Source organism: Ursus maritimus, unplaced genomic scaffold (assembly GCF_017311325.1).
Source record: "Ursus maritimus isolate PB19 unplaced genomic scaffold, ASM1731132v1 scaffold_1, whole genome shotgun sequence".
Taxonomy (NCBI): domain Eukaryota; kingdom Metazoa; phylum Chordata; class Mammalia; order Carnivora; family Ursidae; genus Ursus; species Ursus maritimus.
The window spans coordinates 58,987,704-59,008,462 of record NW_024423343.1 but is presented as its reverse complement, the minus strand read 5'-3'; the positions used below and the strand labels follow the sequence as shown (position 1 = coordinate 59,008,462).

Genomic DNA, 20,759 nt, shown 5'->3' with positions numbered 1-20,759 from the left:
TCTACAGTGCAATTTTAATAGCTACATAGTATTCCAATATATAGGTTCTATATGTTTTATATTATAACATGCATAACTAAACCATTAGTGTGAGATCGTTAGGCTTTTCCAGTGTTTTTGTTGTTATAATTAATAGCACTATGATAATTGTAACTAACTTCCTTTATACCTCCTTATTAAATTCCTAATTTCCTTAGTATAGTTTTTGAAAAGTACAATTGCTGGTTCAAAGTGTTTGTACAATGATAAGTTTTTTAACATAGATTGCACAATTCAGCAGACATATTTAGATATTTTTATGAATTATATTTTCTACTTAGAAAAAATTCCGTTGGCCTATTAAATCATCATACCAAAATTTTCACTTTCTTTCTCCATATTTAACAGATTCATAACCAATTGTAATAGGTTTTATTTGTACTCAAAGTTAAAATTCTTTTATTTACTAATAGATCATTTTCTTGAATTTCTTCTATTATCAAAATCCCAGTAACTGGGTTTGTAGCCCAATCTTTTGGTCTGTTAATATAGGCAAATCTCTCTAGTAATTCTATTCATTTTTTTGATTAAATTGATCATATTGCATAGAACAGTAAGCTGTCACTATTTAAATTAACTGAATTTAAAATAGAATATGCTAGGCCTTTTTGATTTGCAAATTTACTTGTAAAAGCCATGCCCACATAGCAGTTAAATGCTCAATCTTTTGATATTAGCACAGCATGAAAAGCAACAGTTTTTATATTTTGGTGGCAAACATTTACTTTAAAAATATGTATACATATACATATATAATGTATGCAATATACATGTGCATATATACACATACATACATAACGTTTATTCTAGAAATATGCTTTATTGCTTACAGATTTGGAATAAATTAACTACCAAGCCAAATACTTGCAAGTGTGTTTTGTTATTGCTTCTGTATAGAAGACCACTAGCTAGATGCTCCCTTTTCTGCTATTTCAACCTTAGCAAATAAGAATACAATTTAGCACTTTGCTTGGTGATTAACTCAGTTCAAAGGCTCAGGAGACACTAATGGTTAGACAATAAACAGTATTTTAACTTTAAATTTTAGCCTAAGTTCACAGCATGGACTACTCCATTCAAATAAAACTGAGAAAAATGTGGAAAAATATGATCCTTTTAGGGACAACTGTTATGACATACGTGAGTTTCCTTAAGTAAATGTAATTCGAGTATAGAAGATGCAGTAAGAGACAATATACTAATTCTTCATATTTGGGGAGCATTGTGGACATGGGAAGTGCTAAGTCATTTTGATAGGAAAATCTGATTTTTAGAAACACAACAAATTGAGCAGCGGTTATGACTTTAATCATCTGAATGAAACAATGAGCTAATTATATATAATGACTCGCTGCTGTACTTTCAACACCTTCGGGGAATCAATTTCATCCCAAAGTGAACAGAGCCAGCACCACATGGTCTGCTATCAAGCACTGACCTCTCTGATTCAAATGCAAAATGCTATTGCAGATGAAATTCACTGGGACAAAATGTTCAATAGAAAGATTACATTTCCAGTGGGGCAGAAAGATATTTGCCAGCATCTCATTAAGGCTTTGATACCAAGTCTTGGATTTCAATCAGCATAGAGATAGAATGGCAATAATCCAGTAGCAAGAATGTGTCTAGGGCTTTGTTTCCTGTAGCATTATGCATTTTTCCCATCTACAATAAAGTCTTGAAAAAATTTCCAAGGGAATAGATATGGAAAGAAATCACCTTGTAGTCATTTTAATGTCAGCCACACAACGCATGCAGGAAAGCCTCCGCGGCCTGATAACTTTGCCTCTCACTAGGGGAGGAGAAGGTGACATCATTTACATTTAGCCCAACACGTGAAAAAGCCTGAAATTCTCTGCACCGTAAATGTAGCATCAATTCTCCCACCTTTGCAGCCCCACCTCCCATCATTAATATAGTCCAGCCATTTTATTGCTGGCATTTTATCCTCTTCCCCTAGAAGTAATTTACCGACTTAATGGAAATGTGAGAGATTTGCTTTAACAGAGTTTATGAATTTAAGCAAAAGGTCCCACTGAACATTTCGCTTTGGAGTGAGGTTATTCTTTGGCCAGGAGGCATTTGTAATAGTTCAGTAATCAAAAAAGATTTGCCTCGGACTTGCTAATTTGCTCAGTCTCTTAAGTAACAAAAGGGTCTAAACTCTGCCTCTCAATTTAAAGTGAGCCCATAAAAGCTTCCAGCTTAGCAAGAAATCTAAAAATCCACAATCTGAGCTTTTAACCCCATTTCAATTTGTGCAAGTGTAATATCATTAGGGACTGATTTCTACTACAGAGTAGCTTGGCTTTTCATGGAATTTAGTTTTTTCTCCAAGAGGTGGTGGGGTGGGGGAACACTCCAAAGGAGACAAACTACTGCAGAAATAGAGCTCGTTTCCCCTAAAAGATCAGAAGCTGGGAACACTGCAAATTTCATGGGAAAGCCTCTTTCCCAGGAAACTTGTGGTCAAATGCAGCCAGGTAAGAACTCTGGATCGGATTTGTACTAGGAGGTAGAAATTTTAACTGTATTCTTTTTAATTTGCAGGGCTGCATCTGAAAAAGATACAATCAGGCAGAATTATGACACTGTGTCCACAGATGTATCCCCAGCATCAAGAATAGTGCCAGGCACTGGGCTGCTCAGTAAGTATTAGCTGAATGAATGAACTGTAACAGAATGGAGCCGCTGTCATTGTTTGGTCAGGGACGCTGTCGCTTCGCCTCAGGCTGCCTCCGCATCCTGCCATTCTTTGGCTGGCTTCCTTGGGCTGGTTGCTCCAGCTTCTCCTGCTTCCTGATGCCGCTTTCTGGAACCAACTAATCAAACCCCACAACTTAGTGCGAAAATGTGTAATGAAGATTAGGGACTCTTAATTGACCCAGAAAACAAGGAGAAGAAAACTAACCTGTAAATCTAATATCTTGCCCAACAACCTTTGTACCTAAGAAAAAATTCACACGATCAAGAACCTGGGATAACCGTATTTACTAGATTCCTGAGACAGTTCTAATTTCCAAAATCTTGTTTCACTGCCACTTAAATTGTTGGCCAACCAGTGCTTATCATAATTAGACTGGAAGGTGGGGAGAGGAAAAAAATAAGACAGCAGAAAGGAGGGAAGAGGTTTTGCTAAAGCTGAATGGAACTGAATTATCTCCTCCGAATACATCATTGAGAATTATTATTTTTTTAAAAGATTTTATTTATTTATCTGACAGAGAGAAAGACAGCCAGTGAGAGAGGGAACACAAGCAGGGGGAGTGGGAGAGGAAGAAGCAGGCTCCCAGCAGAGGAGCCTGATGTGGGGCTCGATCCCACAACACCAGGATCATGCCCTGAGCTGAAGGCAGACGCTTAACGACTGAGCCACCCAGGCGCCCCTCTGAGAATTATTAAAAACCCCATGAAGTAAGCATAGACAGTCCCCCACACATAGGTAAAAGGGTTAATAATACAAGCATAGGTGCCTCAGCATCTTCTGATATGCAAGATAACAGCAGTGATGAGACTAGCTATGGTTGGTTCACAAATGCATATGAAGAAAAGACTAGAAAGAAAACACGGCATGCTTAGGCAACTGTAAATAGTTCTGTTTGACAGAAACATAAGCAGGACTTTTTCCTTATCTATACCATCTTCATCTCTGTTAAATTCTGTCTGAAATATCCTGCCATGCTGGTCCAGTTCTTCCTGATCACTCTGTACAGACACCACCAGGACCTTTATCAGCCTATCTCTTTGCTTTGTTAATTGGCTAAATCATACTAAAGTCTTTCAACTTTTAGATTCAAGGAATAAAAGAAATATCACTTTGGTTAGAATGAAAGTTCCTGTGGACTACTACTTGCCATAGGTGAGAGAGAGAGAGAGAGAGAGAATAACATGTATAGAGATTTTGCTTTTGTAAATTATGCCTGCATTTATTATTTTTTTCAAGATGTGGACAGATTTTTGTTTTAATTTTTAATTAATGTACATATGTCATTTAAACAGTCAAATAATAGTAGAAGGGCTTTCTTTCCCCACCAATTTCCCCACCAATAACATCTGCTCTTTTACCTGTTTATCTCTCTTTTTTGTTTTTGCTTTGTTTGAGAAAGAAATAGTGCATATACACGTGAGCTGGGGAGGGGCAGAGGGAGAGGGAGAGAGAGAATCCTAAGCAGGCTTCACACTCAGAGCAGAGACCAATGCGGGGCTCAATCTCATGACCCAGAGATCATGACCCGAGCCGAAATCAAGAGTCAGACCCTTAACCGACTGAGCTACCCAGTGCCCCTATTTGTCTTTGTTTCTAAGTAATGTTCTTAGGCTACTATTTCTTCAGTTTTAGATTTTATCTGACTATCTGCTATGGAAAATGAGAATTTTTTCTTACCATCATCTCTCTCCTTCATCTCCTCTTCATCTTCCTATGTAGTTATAACATATATCCATTCAATCAATATTCAATGTTTACATTATTATCATGTTGTTAACATTATTCACAGCAGGCTACATGGTATACCATAAATACATTTTCTTTATGGTACAATATTTGTTTTCTCTGGCAATAATTGCCTCAGATTTTCATTTGTGTAATATTCTGGGATCCATCCCCAGACTCTCTAAAAGAAGTGTAAACATCCTTCCAGTTCATTCAGACATATCAAGTAATCTAGGAGATCCATGTAAATTATTTTACTGACATCCTACTGGAGTCCCACACTGGCCAGCTCCCATCTGGTTTGGTTGTGTTAAATGCCAGTTAAATGTTGAGAATTCCCTTCTCCCCCGTCCTATGTTGCCTTCTCTGTTTCGCAGACCCTGTGTCTTCTTTCTTGGCTTACTCACTTGTTTTTGCAGATGCTGTCACCAAATTTCTTTTCTTCTTTTTTTTCCAAATATTATAAACTTGTACAGGCAATGTAAACTACTCGTTTGTTCTTTTTTAACTCCCTATTTTTCATACTTGAATTTTAATGCAACTTGCATAATACCTGAACATCAAAGACCACCAAAACTCCATAGATCAATCACCCTTTGAGACTTTTGCTGTGTTAGTTCAATAATCAACCACAGTCGTACTTAGACCTATTCTTGTTGCTATGAGAAATAGAAAAATGTGACATACAAGGAGTTTACAGTCTGACTGAGAGGTGTGGTAGTCACAATAATGGCCTTCCAAAGATGGTCACATCCTAACTATCGGAGTTTGTGAATATATTGTTACCTGGCAAAAGGGAGATAAGGTGCAGATGGAATTAAGGTTGCCCCTCAGCTGGCCTTAAAAGAAGAAGATGATGGTGATGACGATGCTTCAGATGGGTTCAATGAAATCACAAGTGTCCTTGAATGTGGAAGTAAGAGGCAAAAAGTCAGAGTGTCAGAATGACGCAGTGTGAGAAGGTTTGACTGACCGTTGTTAATTTTGAAGGCAGAAGGTGGCTGTGATCAAAGGGATACGGGTAGTCTCTAGATTTTGGAAAAGACAGGAAAACAGATTCTCCCCTACCACCTCCAGAAAGGACTACAGCCCTGCCAATCGTTTTCACCCAGTGAGATCCATTTCAGACCCCTGAACTATGAAACGGGAAAATAATAAATTTATTTTGTTCTAAGCCACTAAGTTTGTGGCAATTTGTTACAGCAGCCCTGAGAAACTAAGACAAGGAGATAAGATAACTATACACACACAGTTAGCATTTTCATCAAGTAGGATTAAACTGTGTAGCTTGTATAAAAGCCTAGAGGAAATCCAGAGACATGGACATGTAGTGACATTCATTGAACATGTACGAGATGCCAGGCACACGTAAGATGTCTTAAGTCTGACGTCTCTGTGGGTTAATTCCAGCGATTTAATAGTTGTAAAGGAAAGATGGAAAATAGAGAAAGACAATTGCCTCTTCATAAGAGGCTTACATACGCATCAGATGTGAATTTAAATGGAGTTTAGGGTGTCGTGCTCTGTTTTAATTGTTTTGCAGAATATTCCCTTTAAAGTAGCAATCACTTTTTAAAGTATGGCTGAGCATGGACCTCAACCTTTTCAGTTGAAAGCAAATTACTTAACTCCATCTATTTCTATGAACCATTAAACACACAGAGACACAAAGACACATACACCTGGCCTGAACTAGCCAGCCTACTGAAGTGCCAGGGAGAAGTTTGTATGCTGAGAGTATCTGGCGTGATGCACATTAACCTGGTTGAGTTTTATTTTATTTTTTATTTTTATTTATTTTTTTGACAGAGAGCGCGCGAGAGAGCGAGCACAAGCAGGGGGAGCAGGAGAGGGAGAAGCAGGCTCCATGCTGAGCAGGGACCCCAATGCAGGGCTCGATCCCAGGACCCTGAGGTCATGACCTGAGCCGAAGATAGATGCTTAACCAACTGAGCCACCCAGGTGCCCCCCTGGTTGAGTTTTACGTATGTGAACAAATATATTCAAATCTCTTCATGAAAGCACATTCTCTCTGAGCCACTGATGCATGCCACCTGAAACCTACAGTTAAACAAAGACAACAATTGTTCTGGTCCCCTAAAGTAATCTGTTGAGTCTACAATTTTATTTCCTCTCATTAAGTAGAGTTTGGTCTTGGAGCTCTAGAAATTAATTACTTATGTGGGTGCAAACTTATACCAAAGAGCAGAATTGAACATTGACTCTTCCCTATTAAACAAGATTAACCCTTCAACATGAGGATAAGGCAAGACTTTCAAAGTCACCTTGATTAAATCCTCCTAAAACAATTCTACCTCAAAAGCAATGCCAAAAAAGAAATGCTCACCTATGCATTCCTTTCACATGCCATGGATATGGATATATCTTGCTATATTTTTGCTTTTCTTTGCAATAAGCATCTCCAGTTGTCTCGCCTGTGGGTATTCACAGACATATAATCTTTTCTCTGAGAATCTGAACTGTTGTTAGTGATTAGAATTCCAAGGCAAACATGCCAAGAAATGACTACAAGGGCCTGATTATCCTAGAAAAATATTCTTCAGTCGTTAATTATTTCTCGCATTTGGCCTTAGCATCAACAAAAGCTTCCTCCCTTCCCTCCATAGGAAGTTGCAATAATGCTTTCACTGGAGCCGCCAGTTGCCAGGGCTGGTAGGTACCCTCAGTGCCAGGAGCCCTACTACAGTGCCAAGAATATGGGAGTTTTTTTAAAAGAGGAGTGTGGGTTTTCAAAAATGACATTAAACAACTCCCTTATGTAAATCAAGACCTTCCTTGTCTGGCCTCACCCTGGTTGCAAGTTCTTGTGGTCTACAATAAAGAGAGGAGAAAGAAAAATGGATCCTCCATCCTGACTGCTTTGTCTCACATGCCATTTGAAGAGAAGCATCATGCATTGACAGTGCAACCCCTTTTTTTCTTTACACGCTCCAGACATGAGAAGAGAAACTACGCCAAAATCCAAGGAAACAGAAGAAAAAAAAAATCAGAAGAAGATAGAGGTCAGTAAATGTATTAAAGGATTAGCGGCCAAGGAGGAAAGAAAAGAATTCTAAAAGACCCTCAGTTCATTAGATTAGATTGTTTAAGCAAGTCAGCCAGCAATGGGGTTGGAAGCTCTAGGGGTTTTGTTTTGTAATGTTTTTAAGTTTTTAGCCTCTTCATAGCTGAGTTACATATTTGGCCAATTAATGTTTAACCAATAGAGCGTATACAGTTTCAAGTTCTTAAAATGAAAAAGACTCAAGGCCAGGAAATATTATATAACGGAATATTTTGGTTAAGGCAATCAGGACTTGAATAATATCTTCCTCTGTTTCTCAGGATAACAAATCTACCTTCTGGTTTTGGACACAATGTTTTAATTATACTCTGTACTATTTCTCTAGGGATATTTGAAGGGGAAAAAATATTGATTTTTTTTAGTAACTTTGCTGGAGTGAACTGAGTGAATGGCAATAACCCTTTAGGAGAATTTTCCAGAAAAAGGAAATTTTTAAGAAAAAGGAAATTTTCGGGGCGCCTGGGTGGCTCAGTAGGTTGAGCGTCTGCCTTGGGCCCAGGTCATGACCCCAGGGTCCTGTCCAGCCCCTGGTGGGCTTCCTGCTCTGCAGGGAGCTTTCTTCTCCCTCTCCCTCTGCCTGCCACTCCCCCTGCTTGTGCTCTCTCTCTCTCTGTCTCTCTCTCTGTCAAATAAATAAATAAAATCTTTAAAAAAAGAAAAAGGAAATTTTCAAGATTGAATTCTGAACTAAGCAGTGTAATCTATTTCAAATTAGCATTTTATAATAAAGTAAGTATAAAAAAGCAAGGATTTTATATTGTTTTCCTAGCTGCAGAAGATACTATTCAATTCACTGAAATACTAAGGAATAAAGGAGCTAATGTTTACAGTACCTACTATGTGATTTACAGAGTGCCTGCTATGTTGTGGGCACGGTGTGGTCATTTACAATGTGTGTAAATCTCAATTAGGTACTAGCATCCTCATTTTTCACATAAGAAAACTGTGGTTCAGAGAGGTGAAGCAATTTTGTCTGAGAGCATATAATTTGTAATTGAAAGGACCAAAAAAAATAATAATCCAGATCTATTTTAGTCCAAAGCATGTCATCATTCCACCCCCCCCACTGTGCCCTCAGAGCGTTAGCTGTCTAGTGGTATGACAAACACTCAAGAACATATAACCAAATTAATACTATTAATACCTTTAGAGGTGAATGTCTCGATACTTCAAAGGAGAGACAGAGACAGAGAGAGGTCATTGGGTTGGAAATGGCAAGCCTAGGCTTAGCCTTCTGAGTAGAGCACAGTCTGGAATAATTTGTACAGCAAAGTGGCAGCCACCCCACCAAAACACTTTAGCCCCACCTTGGAGTCCTGCTGCCCAGTAGAGACCCATCTGATTAGGACACGCGAGCTCGTCACATCTCCCTGAGAAGAGGCTGGGGCTAGAGTGTTTCTGACTTCTACTATGGATACCTGCCTGCTCTGGCTCCTGACTGGCTCCCTGGCTGCACCCATCTTCTCCACTTGCCACCTTTCTCACTAATGCCAGCCTCCTCGGTTTCTTCTCGGTTCCTTGACCACTCCAAGCTCTCTCTCATCTGCCCTCCCATTTTAGGGTTTTGACACATGCCTGTACCTGCGATGTTCCTCAGCACTGCCGTGTACTACCATCCTTCCCCTCCCCCCTCCCCCATCCATCAGGGTACTTAGATGAAATCACCAGAAATTGACCCTGGCTGGTTTAAACCTAAGAGAAATGCTTCGGAGTATATTGATTGGGTCACGGAATTTCCAGGAAGGCTGAAATACCAGGTTTGGAGAACAAGAAAAAAACAAAGCAAAGCTGGAAACAGAACTTCAGGCAACATCATGCCCAGAACCAGTGTGACGAGGACTCTGTTGCCTTTGTTCTCTCACAGAAGGGAATCCTGGAGACATTGCTCCAGAAACGGAACGTCACTACTATAGACATTGCCACGAAAAGAAATTCTTGGCTCTGCTTCTTGGTATCACCGGCTCCTGATTTTGCCTTGGGGGGGTAACTCTGTCCAAGCCTGGGTCATGCACCTAAATCCTAATGCAAGGCTGACTAGGAAAGTGAGTGAGTGGGCTTTGGAGAAGTCTGCTTCTTACCCAGACTCACATAGTGGGAAGGCCTTAAAGATAGGAAAGGAGTTCAGATGCCTAGTAGCCAAAAAATTCCATTCCTTCTTCCCCTGCTTGCCTTTTCAAGGCTGGCCACTTTACAATTCAGGTCTTTGGACTAACCCCTCAGAGGCTTTCCCTTAACCACCTTCTCTTAAAAGATCTTCAGTCTGTTATTACCTGCATCAGGTCTGTTCCTTCAGAGCACTTATCACAGGCGATCATTATTTATTTGGACTATCTGGTTTCGGAGTACAGGGACCTTGACTGTATTGCTCACACTGTTTCCTGGTACCCGGGACCATGCCTCACACAGCACTCTCAGTACATAGTTGTTGAGCGAATGAGTAAATGCATTCATACTTAGAAGGCAGACTCACTCTCTCTGCTTAATTTTCTTTAGATTACATGTAGCTTTACATTGAAGAGGGAGTTTCCACAAAGTACACTGGGAATTAATCAAATTACTTTAGGCCAGAGCCCCAGTCTTATCAATCAGCACAAAACCATGTACAATTTTGCATTTCCATTAATTTTTTTAATTTGGTGGTAATGTTGACCTAATTGGCATGTTAGCATGCTATGGATTTTTACTCAGCAGTTTCTGCTCATAATCAGCCACTTCTCTTACCTGAAAATAGAGAGATTTTTAAAAATACCTTTTAAAAGGTATATCTTCATCTCTGTAACAAATCAGATATAATCTTATATGCTAGTATATGGCAAGTATTTACTTTCTCTCTCTCTCTCCTTTTTAAAGATTTTATTTATTTATTTGACAGAGAGAGAGAGATAGAGAGAGAGAGGGGGGCCCAACGTGTGGCTTGATCCCAGGACCCCGGAATCATGACCTGAGCCGAAGGCAGATGCTTAACCGACTGAGCCACCCAGGCGCCCCCCCCCAAAGTGTTTTCTTAGACAGAACTTCATAATTGAAATCCAGAAGTGGCATTAGTGACTAATGACTTTCCATCTGTGTCATTATACCTTTTAGGAATGTCTTCCCCACCATTACACTGTTGAGTCCCTTAATGGTGCCTTACTTGGTGCTTTTATCAACTGCAGCAGCTCAGTAAACAGTAAACATGTTTCTCATTCAACATTAGCTTTAGAGTAATGAGTGTAGCCACCCAGGCGTCACTTCCAACAAGCTGGCTCCTGGCCCTGTGCCTCTGGATTTTGAGCATGGGCTAGTACTTCACCACAGAATCTGAGACTTGTCCTCTAGGGTCTTGTCTTACAAATTTTTGCATTTTCCATAATGTTCAACATAGGTCTGGACACGACACACATTTTTCCTTGGTGAGTGTTGGCTGTATGAGGCTAGTGGCTATTTTAAAATCTCTTTTACATGTGTATGTGTTCTATCGCCCCATTTGGTGCAGTGCCCTGCAGGCACTGTCTACAGTAGCTGCAGCTCCCTCCCTGTCCCACCACCCCAGGAAGTCTAGAGCTTACACTAAATGGGCTTTTAAGGGTCCTTTTCCCATTTACAAAATTGTGTGCAGTATTTTGTGTCTAGGTGAATTTATTCAAGGAGAGATTGCATTTTCCATCCACTTTTCTAATGAGTTAGAAAAGTTTAAGAATTACTACTCCAAAGGTTTCTAAATCTCAAATTGTCTGTTGGAAGTATAGGTAGAGAAAGATTCTCCCTACACGCATAGTCCCTCTATCCCTATATTCCCTGGATTACTGTAGTAGTAACGGTAATAATCATAAACATAAACATTGTTGGACACTTACTATGTGATAGTCACTTTTCTAAATATTTGTCGTCTGTTTCTTTTTTCTTTCCTTATTTCACCCTGAAACCCTATGAAATAGGTAAGTTGGTTACCAAAAATCTGTTTTAAAATATAAATTAGAGGGGCGCCTGGGTGGCTCAGTCGTTAAGCATCTGCCTTCGGCTCAGGGCGTGATTCCAGGGTCCTAGGATCGAGCCCTGCGTCGGGCTCCCTGCTCTGCTGGGAGCCTGCTTCTTCCTCTCCCACTCCCCCACTTGTGTTTCCTCTCTCCCTGGCTGTCTCTCCCTCTCTGTCAAATAAATAAAATCTTAAAAAAAATATATATATAAATTAGAACATGTAACGCCTCAGGTTAAAAATGCATTAGTGATTCTCTATTGCCACTGAGGTAACACCCAGACTCATTAGCATTCGTAATGTGGACCCTGACTCAACTTCCACCACTTTTGCACAGTGCACAGCTGCAAGAGGTGGACTGTGGACCAGAGCCCTGGGGACCCAAGATGGCAGCAGTTTCCACTTTTGTTTTTAAACAGCAGAACCTTTTTTTTTTTGCTAACAAAATTGTCATTAACCCCAATATGTAAGATAAGTAAGACCAGCATTTTCTCAGCATGGATTTATTTCACACATTCAGCTTTATAACATTTAACATTTACTTCTTATATAAGTTAATCAAACAGCACGCTTTTGATAAACACAGACTTTTGAAACTAGGGTTAATGGGGTTAATTGCAGTCTTTATGGCAATGTAGACACTGAAGAAATTTGAATCAGAGGCTCATGGCCTTTCTAAAAATACTCATACAGAATTCAGGGATTCTGTGGAACACAGTTTGACAAACACTGGTTCAGCATCAAGTTCTTCCCACAAGGCAAGCCTTTCTCAGCCTTAACTGTCCAAAAGTTGCTGAAGATGCCATATTCTTCAATGTCACATTTCCTCCGTCTGTTATGTGGATATCATGCTTTCTGAGAACGTTTGGATCTTTCTGAGGGGTTTTTATATCCATGACCATCTGAACACCTTTCTCTCTAGGACCATCTAACTCTTCTTTGCCAACTCCTCCTCTAGGTCCTCCTGTCTCACCACCCAGAGCCATTCACTGTTGTCATATTGGCTAATTTTCCCCTAGTTTTTCCCCTCTGTATAATTGTTGACAAGTAGTTGAAGTCATACTTTATAGGTAAACTTATATTCTTATATTTTTCACTTGCCATTGTAACAGGGGTTTTCTCACATCATCAAACTCTGCCAAAACATGATTTCAGCAGTGGTCAGTGTTTCCGCCATGTTGTTTATGCCACAGTTGACTCCAGTTATTCTCTGTAGTTGGACGTCCACATTGCTTCTAATTAATTGTTCACAATTATGTTTAAAGGTCATGAAAAATGTTTGTAAATATTCTTTTTAAAATTATTTTTGTAGGCTGGACTTTCAGGTATTGAACAAACTGTTAATGATGCAAACATTTTTCAAGCACTGAAAATTATTTTCCTAAAAGCTGCAACAGCGTGTACACTTATTGAAAGCAGGTAAGAATATCTGTCCATCTGTTGAGGCCTAGAGGTCTTAAATAGTTTCTAACATGATAGCTACAAAGTTATACTTCCTTATTTAAATTTGCATATCGTCACTACTAGGAATTGATCGTTTTCACACATATTAGCCATTCGTAGGTAGTCTATTGCAAACTATCTTTTTCCTTGCCTATTTATTTGAGTATACTAGTAATTTTTCTCTGATTTCCATGAGTTCCCTGAATATCACAAAACAATTTATAAGTAGTACATTCATTGATTTTAATCCAAATGTTTTGCTACACAGCTGCTTGAAAACAATGTACCAAGTGTCACTCCTAATCTTCCTTGTTTACTTTGTTACAATGAGAAAAGCAAGATTCCAGTTTGTGACATCTGATCTATTAGAATTGTAAATCTGTAAGGTCCAAAGTAGAAGTATTACTATAATTAATTGTAATCCATCCAAAATTCAATGACTATTTCTTGAGAGCCCATCATAGGCTAGACATTGTTCTTAGGGCTGGGGACACAACCGCACCAAGCAAGGTAGGGCCCTGCGCCCCTGCAATTCACTGTCTTCATTCAGGTAACTTGAGAGTCTAGAATATACCTGAAAGCAGACTAACTGATGACACAAATACTGTTCTTTTTAAATTGTGCAATTGTTCAGAGAAAATCTTTGTAGGCAGTAAAGTTAAAATGGTGCGGGGGCTATTAGTGAGAGTTACAGATGGCACCCAGTGACAGCTGATGTGATAACCTCTCTGGCCCCAAAGTCCTAGAAGCTGAGTTGGGATCATCTAACTCCACTTGCTCCTTCATTTCTATTCTAGTCTCTAAGATTAATTTGGCTCCAGGGTCAGGGAAATATAAGGACTGGGGGACCATATCTCTTTGGCTCTGCCTAAAGTCACCCTTACTGCTGATCCAGTTCTCGCCTTATATCTTCTAGCAAACTTTTTTAGGTCATGTGTGACCAAGTCCCTGCCTGCCATCCCAGTTCTAGGAACATATCCCTCATCTTATGTTTCCACCCCGGCTTCCTTCACCACTACTGAATTTTCTCCCTACTCTGGTAGTTCTCTGGTCCTGGGGCTTGGCTGGACTTTGCGCTGTGGCTCTGTGGCTGGATTCTTTTTTCCTGCTGCTGCATGTCTTTCATGAAGACTGTCTGCCTGCATCTGATGCTAGCTAGTCATGCTTGCTGCAGCCTGATCACTCAGCCTCACAGATATCTTTCTGTTGCCTCCAGAAAATATTTAGGAAATGGAATGAAATGATAAAATATGAAATCTGAAAGGGATGATTTTGCGGGATTGTGCTTAGATGACTGAAGGAATGATGGTTTCATTCAGTGAGACTGGGCACAGGGGAGTTAGCAGGCTTGCTGGGAACAATGACAGGTCAGCTTTGGACATGTTGAATTTGAAGTGCCAGTAGGATCTCCAGAAGATGTCCAGTGGAGTGTTGGAATAATGGCCGGAGAGCTCAGGAGATAGTGTTACATTGCATAAATATTTCCTAGTGTGTAAACATATGCATATTTATTTATTACATATAATATTTATACGTACGCAGAGACATTTTAATTTATTTTTTGAGAGAGAAAGAGAGTGCATGTGCACGAGTTGGGGGAGAAGCAGAAGGAAAGGGAGAGAAAGAATCCTAAGTAGGCTCCATACTCAGTGCAGAGCCCGACATAGGGCTCGATCTCACAACCCTGAGATCATGACCTGAGCCGAAATCAAGAATCAGATGCTCAGACAACTGAGCCATCCAGGCATCCCCACACAGACAACATTTTAAAAGCTAAGCCTCTGTCAGTGATCAAGATTTCTGGAAAGATCACTGAACAAACCAAAATTCTTTTCCCATTATGCAAATCTGTACATGTTGTTAATCAACAGTTCTGTATAATTAGAAGCTCATTTCCATGTTATTGTAGAAAGTCATAACCATGCTGAAATTTGCCTAAAGTCAGTAAGGTCAAATGTTGAATAAATATTTATTCAAAGAGGAATATTACAGGTCAAGGCTTCTAACCTGAAAATTAATCAATCTGGATCGGATTTGAACTTCACATAGAGTTTATGGTTGTTTAACGATGTTTAGCCTGCCAATCAGTGCATTGTTTTCCACCCTTACATTCAAAGACTACCTATTGAATACCCAATAGTAAATTTAAAACAGTAATACAAGATTGATTCTACCACAAGAAACCAAATCAATACAAGAAATTCTGGGGATGAAAGTATCTCCCTACCACACTTAGGGGGGTATATAATGGGGCACTCATAATTCCCATTACAGTTAATGGGAGGTGCATGTGTGCATCAGGAGGCATGCAAGCCTTGCTTTCTCTATCAGAAAATGATTCCTTTTGTGTTGATCTTCTAGCTGTGTTTTCATTCTACCTTTTAAAACCATTACACCTAACAGAGTTTTGAGTGCATTATAGATAACTTTAAGAAGCCATCATTATCTCCTCTCTCTTAACCACATAATAGGGGGTAGAAAAGTGAGAGCACGGTATATACACCACGCTGAGGAGAAGGAACTTGCCTTGAATTTTTGAACCCTCAGCCTATTTTCTGTAATGCTCAGTGGTGAATCACTCTTAAGTGCTCCATCATTCACTAGGATATGTGCTTCCTGCCAAAGGTTACCAGATTACAAAAGTATCCTCAGCTCAGAAGGGACTCATAATTTACCATCACCTTATTTTGACACTAAGAAAGAAAATATGTGCATCAAGACAAGTAGAGGAAATAATGAAAAAAAAAACCTATATTAAGTTAACAATGCAGCAAACACTCCAAAGGGAAAAATACAGACTAGAACAATAATAAGGATGATAGAAAAGTAATGCTGTTAAATTATGAGAGATTTGCTGACCAGCTCATGAACACTCCCCTGAGTGAAGATAGTTTCTTAAAGAACTTCATTTAGGCATGAGAGGAAATGGGAAAGTTAAGATAGTTCCCAAAGTTGGAAGAAAATAAGTAGTTGTGCCAATGTCTGAAAGACATGGTCAAATACATTTCTCGAAGGTGAAGGAAGTATCTGGAAAATTTAAAACACACAAATGACTTTGGAAGGAGCTGTTAACATACAAAAGATGAACATTGTAAGGTCACAGAGGCAGGATGGTAGAAACCTCATGAACTTGGACAATCAAAGTGAAATATTAGCAGATTAACATGTAGAAAAATAGGAGAGATACAGTATTTATGAAAAGGTCCTGAGAAATGCTGCATGTTCTTTGCCTGGTAAAAAGGCCATAGGAATGTATATCTTAAATTTTAGTATGTCTCATTTTAGCAAAGTTATAACCAAACAAGTGACATTTTATTACCAGAAAGCTTCATGCATTGCTAATGCACCTACAATTTTCTTTTTTGCAACATAATTTCATCATAAACTTTGATGAAAATGCATATCACAACGTTGTCAACAAACATTTCTAAATGCTATAGTAGACTGCCTGGGAAAGACTTATTGAAGTCCCTATAATATTTTGAGATGCCTGGATCACTTAGTAGTATAACACATTTCTATTCCTTGCAAATTTCTTCCTCTCCTGATTTGGGTGTTGTATCTTTCTGATGGTTTATATGTCTGTTGGTTGATTTAAGTGCCACAGTTCAATATGTTACTTCTTTCTTAATTTTTTAAATTAAATATAACATATATCCAGTAAAGAAGACCCTTCATAAGGATAGAATTTTTTACAGATTATATAAATACATAAAATTTACACTTTTAATATGCACAATTGTACAATAAATTTTGTATAGATTATATAAATTTATGTAACCTATACCCAAACCAAGATATGTAATTACCAGGACCCCACAAACCTCCCATGCCCCTTTCCAGTCAGTACCCCCAAATCTTAATAGCTGCTATTATGATTTATAGCATTAGATGAGTTTTGCCTGCTTTAAAATTTCATATAAATGAAACCCTGTAATACGTTCAATGTTACTTTTACAAAATTTTCCATAACTGGGCATATTGAGTTCAAGTGCAATTCTGGATATGAATGTGTTCAACAAATTCATGTTTCCTCTATTTCTACCCTCTTTTACAAACTATTTTGTGAAGTTTAAAATGCAGATCCCCCCAACCATTCCCCCAAAACAAATAACACCTTCAGTACTAATGCTAACTATGACTCCTCTTTAGCCAACTTAAGTAGGAGTGACATAGTGGTTTGAACTAGTATCTGGACTAGTGACTTTTCTTAGCCATTACAGTCTTTTTTTTTTTTTTAAAGATTTTATTTATTTATTTGACAGAGAGAGAGACAGCTAGCGATAGAGGGAACACAAGCAGGGGGAGTGGGAGAGGAAGAAGCAGGCTCATAGCGGAGGAGCCTGATGTGGGGCTCGATCCCATAATGCCGGGATCACGCCCTGAGCCGAAGGCAGACGCCTAACCACTGTGCCACCCAGGCGCCCCACCATTACAGTCTTTCTAATCAATGCTGATAATGAGGTTTTTTTTTAAGTGTTAAAATGAAATAAAACAAAAAACACATGTGGGATTTTTTTTGGTGCTTTTTTTTGTTTGTTTACACATTAGCATATTTAAAAAAATTAAATAGGCCATGGGAGAAAGTCTTTGTTTTACCCTAGATCCCAATACAACTAACCCTCTTCTCTAGAAACACTCATTCTTAAATCACTTCTTGTGCGTCTTTGTAAAAATAGGACACACATGGATATGTTTCTTCTTTTTTACACACATGGAATAATTCTAAGCAAACTATCCTGTACTTTACTTTTTCCAATTATAAATTATATTGGAAGTCATATGCCGTAAGCACATAGAGAACAACCATGCTAATTTCAAAGGTTTCATAGTACCACATTCTATGGCTATACCCTTATTTATTTAATCAGATTTTAGGATTTGAAAAACAGGTAAGCATCCTTGTTTGGCCAGTAATTCTTTAATCACAATGAGATAGAAAGTGTAGGACACTAAGAGACAGAAATTAGCTAAAGGATTTTATATATCCTTTACTCCCAATTAAGTGGATGGAAATTCCAAACAATATCTGGATATTTCCCACACCACTTTCAGTTCCCTGCCTGAAAGCAGGAGTCTTCAGCTAATGTAGTTCCCTGGGCGAGTAGGATCAAGTAATAGTGGGGTTTGCCCATGGTCTTAGAGAAACCAGACTCCACAGAATAATCTTGGCTACTCTTCTAATGAAACGAAGAGGTATTCTGACCTTTTTAAAAAGCAATAGTTTCAAGACTGAAAGTTTTTCCCCTGAGATCAGGAATAAGGCAAGGGTGTTCTTTTTCACTTTTTCTTTTATTCAACATTGTACTGGAAGTTCTAGCCGGAGAATTAGGCAAGGAAAAGAAATAAAGGGATCCAAAAGGAAAAGGAAGAAGTAAAGCTATTTCTGTTTATAGGCAACATAATCTTATAGGTAGAAAATCCTAAAGAATCTACCAAAAAAGCTGTTAGAGCAAATAAATCCAGCAACATTGCAGGATACAAGATTAACACAAAACTCAGTTGTATTTTTATACACTAGCAATGGACATTCCCAAAAGGAAATTAAGGAACCAATTACATTTATAATAGCATTTAAAAAAGTAAATGCTTAGGTAAAATTTAACCAAGGAGGGCAAGACTTGTAAACTGAAAACAAAACAAAACAAAATATTGCTGAAGGAAATCAAAGGACTAAATAAATGGAAAGATATTCTGTGATTATAGATTGGAAGATTTACTATTGTTAAGATGGCAATCTTCCCCAAACAGATCTACAGATTTAATACACTCTCCACCAAAATCTTAATGGCCTTTTTAACGGAAATAGAAATATTCATCCTAAAATTCATATGGAATTTCAAGGTACTCCAAATAGCCAAAACAATCCTGAAGAAGAAGGACAAAACTGGAGGTCATACACTTTCTGATTGCAAAACTAACTACAAAGCCACAGTGACCAAAACATTTCCATCTCTCTGAAAAGTTCCCTTATTCCCCCTTGACAGTGAGTCACTCTCTATTCCAGCCCTAGGCAACCACTGATTTGCTTTTGTCATAGTTCTGCCTTGTCTAGGATTTCACAGAAATGCAGTCATACAGTATGTAGTCATTTCTGTCTGGCTTTGACTTAGCATGATGTTTTCAAGATTCATTCATGCCATTACACATACGAGTAGTTCCTTCTTCTCTGTTGTTGAGTAGTTTTCCATTGTGTGGGCATATTACAATTTTATCCTTTCACCAGTTGATGAACATTTGGGTTATTTTCAGGTTTGGCTTTTGTTGTTGTTGTTGTTTTATTTTGTTTTCCTTTCTTTTCTACAGTTTCATTCTGCAGTGTCAAGTTTTAGATTTCATTTATCCCATTTGCAACTAATTGGAATTCTTCAATCTGTGGATTAGTGATTTTTGCCAGTTGTGAAAAAGTGCCTTTTTGGATATTGCCTCTGCTCTCTTCTCTCTCCCCTTCCCTTCTAGAACTTCATTAGATGCTTGTTAAACCTTCTCTTCCTATCCTCCATGTTTCTAATCTTCCTTCCATATTACCTTTTTGTCTCTCTGTACTGCATTCTGGATAATTTCTTTAGTACTACCTTCCAATACAAACATTTTCTCTTCTTGATCTACCCCTAATATTTCTAAGACCCTGGAAAAAAGTACAAATGAAAGGCCACATACTATAGAGACACATTTAAAAGTCAGAAATCAAACTAACAAAAAATTAAATAAAATATATTCCCTCCTCCTATCTTGACAAAATCAGGTTTGAATTTAAAATTCTTGGATACCTAGAGCTCTGCCCTATAATATGGTGGTACAGGGAATGCTGACTCCTAACTGCTAACTCCAAACCCCTTTCTTTTTATCCTCAGCTCCATTCCATATTGCAACGGCCATTGAATGTACACACTTAGGTAGCCAACCTACAAATCCAAGTCCCATCATAGCCCCATGAGAGCCATTTCTTGGCCACCCCCTGAGAGTGCAGGCTACCCTCAGGAGGAGAGACCTGGAGAAGAGGTCGGCATGAGGAACCGGAAGCAGACTTGGGACTATTTGAGGTGGAAATTTCAGGGTCCCTGGTGTCAGAAGTATGATCTGTAAGGGGGCATGTAGCTCTCATTTGACTGGCCATATCCTTAGCCATTCAGATTCCTTGGAGCTGGATGAAGGCCCAGCAGACTCCAAAGTACAGGGTCCAAGATTGGGTGTAAGGGTAGAACTGCTCTCTTTTAGCTATGTTCAACTTATCTCTTGAGTCTTTTATTTCAGTTAGCATATTGTTAATTTCCAGATGATCTAGTTGGTTCTTTTAAAAATCTGTTGTTTTAGTTCTTTTATGTTTTACAATAGTTAACCATATTTATTTTATATCCTGTGTCTGATATTCTAATATCAGAAGTCTTTGTGGGTCTTATTCTGGTATCTGTTGTTTTGGGTGGTTGGCTCTTGCTTTTGGTGTCTTCTTTCTTTGTGTGTTTTGTGATTTTTGAGCTCATACTTCTTTGAAATTTATCTATGTAGAACCCTTCAAAGTGTTGAATTTTTCAAAGCTTGGAATAAGAGGAGCCCCTCCAAAAAGATTCATGTTTGCTTCTCCCAGGTACCTGAGTACATGGTAAGTCTGGTTAACTTTAAACAAAAATTTCAGCCCATGTTTTAATGAATCAATCAGGTACTGAAATTTCAGGCTGAAAAGCCATGAGGGTTCACCTGTGATTACACATTCTCAGAAATTTGCCTCCTCATTCCCATCTCATCAGTGGCAAAGTTGATCGGCATTTCTTCAGGAGTGGGGCTGGATTTCTTACATCAAGGATGTA

General features: G+C 38.7%; 1 long non-coding RNA gene across 1 annotated transcript in view; it reads left to right on the top strand.

Annotated features, from left to right (window-relative positions):
- Positions 1-20,123, top strand: part of LOC103659561 — a 38,016-nt gene extending 17,893 nt beyond the window's left edge. Inside the window, exons 3-6 of the long non-coding RNA XR_567505.2 lie at positions 2,590-2,687; positions 7,427-7,494; positions 12,824-12,930; positions 19,809-20,123. This is a non-coding gene — a long non-coding RNA (uncharacterized LOC103659561). The remainder of the gene's footprint in view (positions 1-2,589; positions 2,688-7,426; positions 7,495-12,823; positions 12,931-19,808) is intronic.
- The last annotated feature ends 636 nt before the right edge of the window (positions 20,124-20,759 follow it).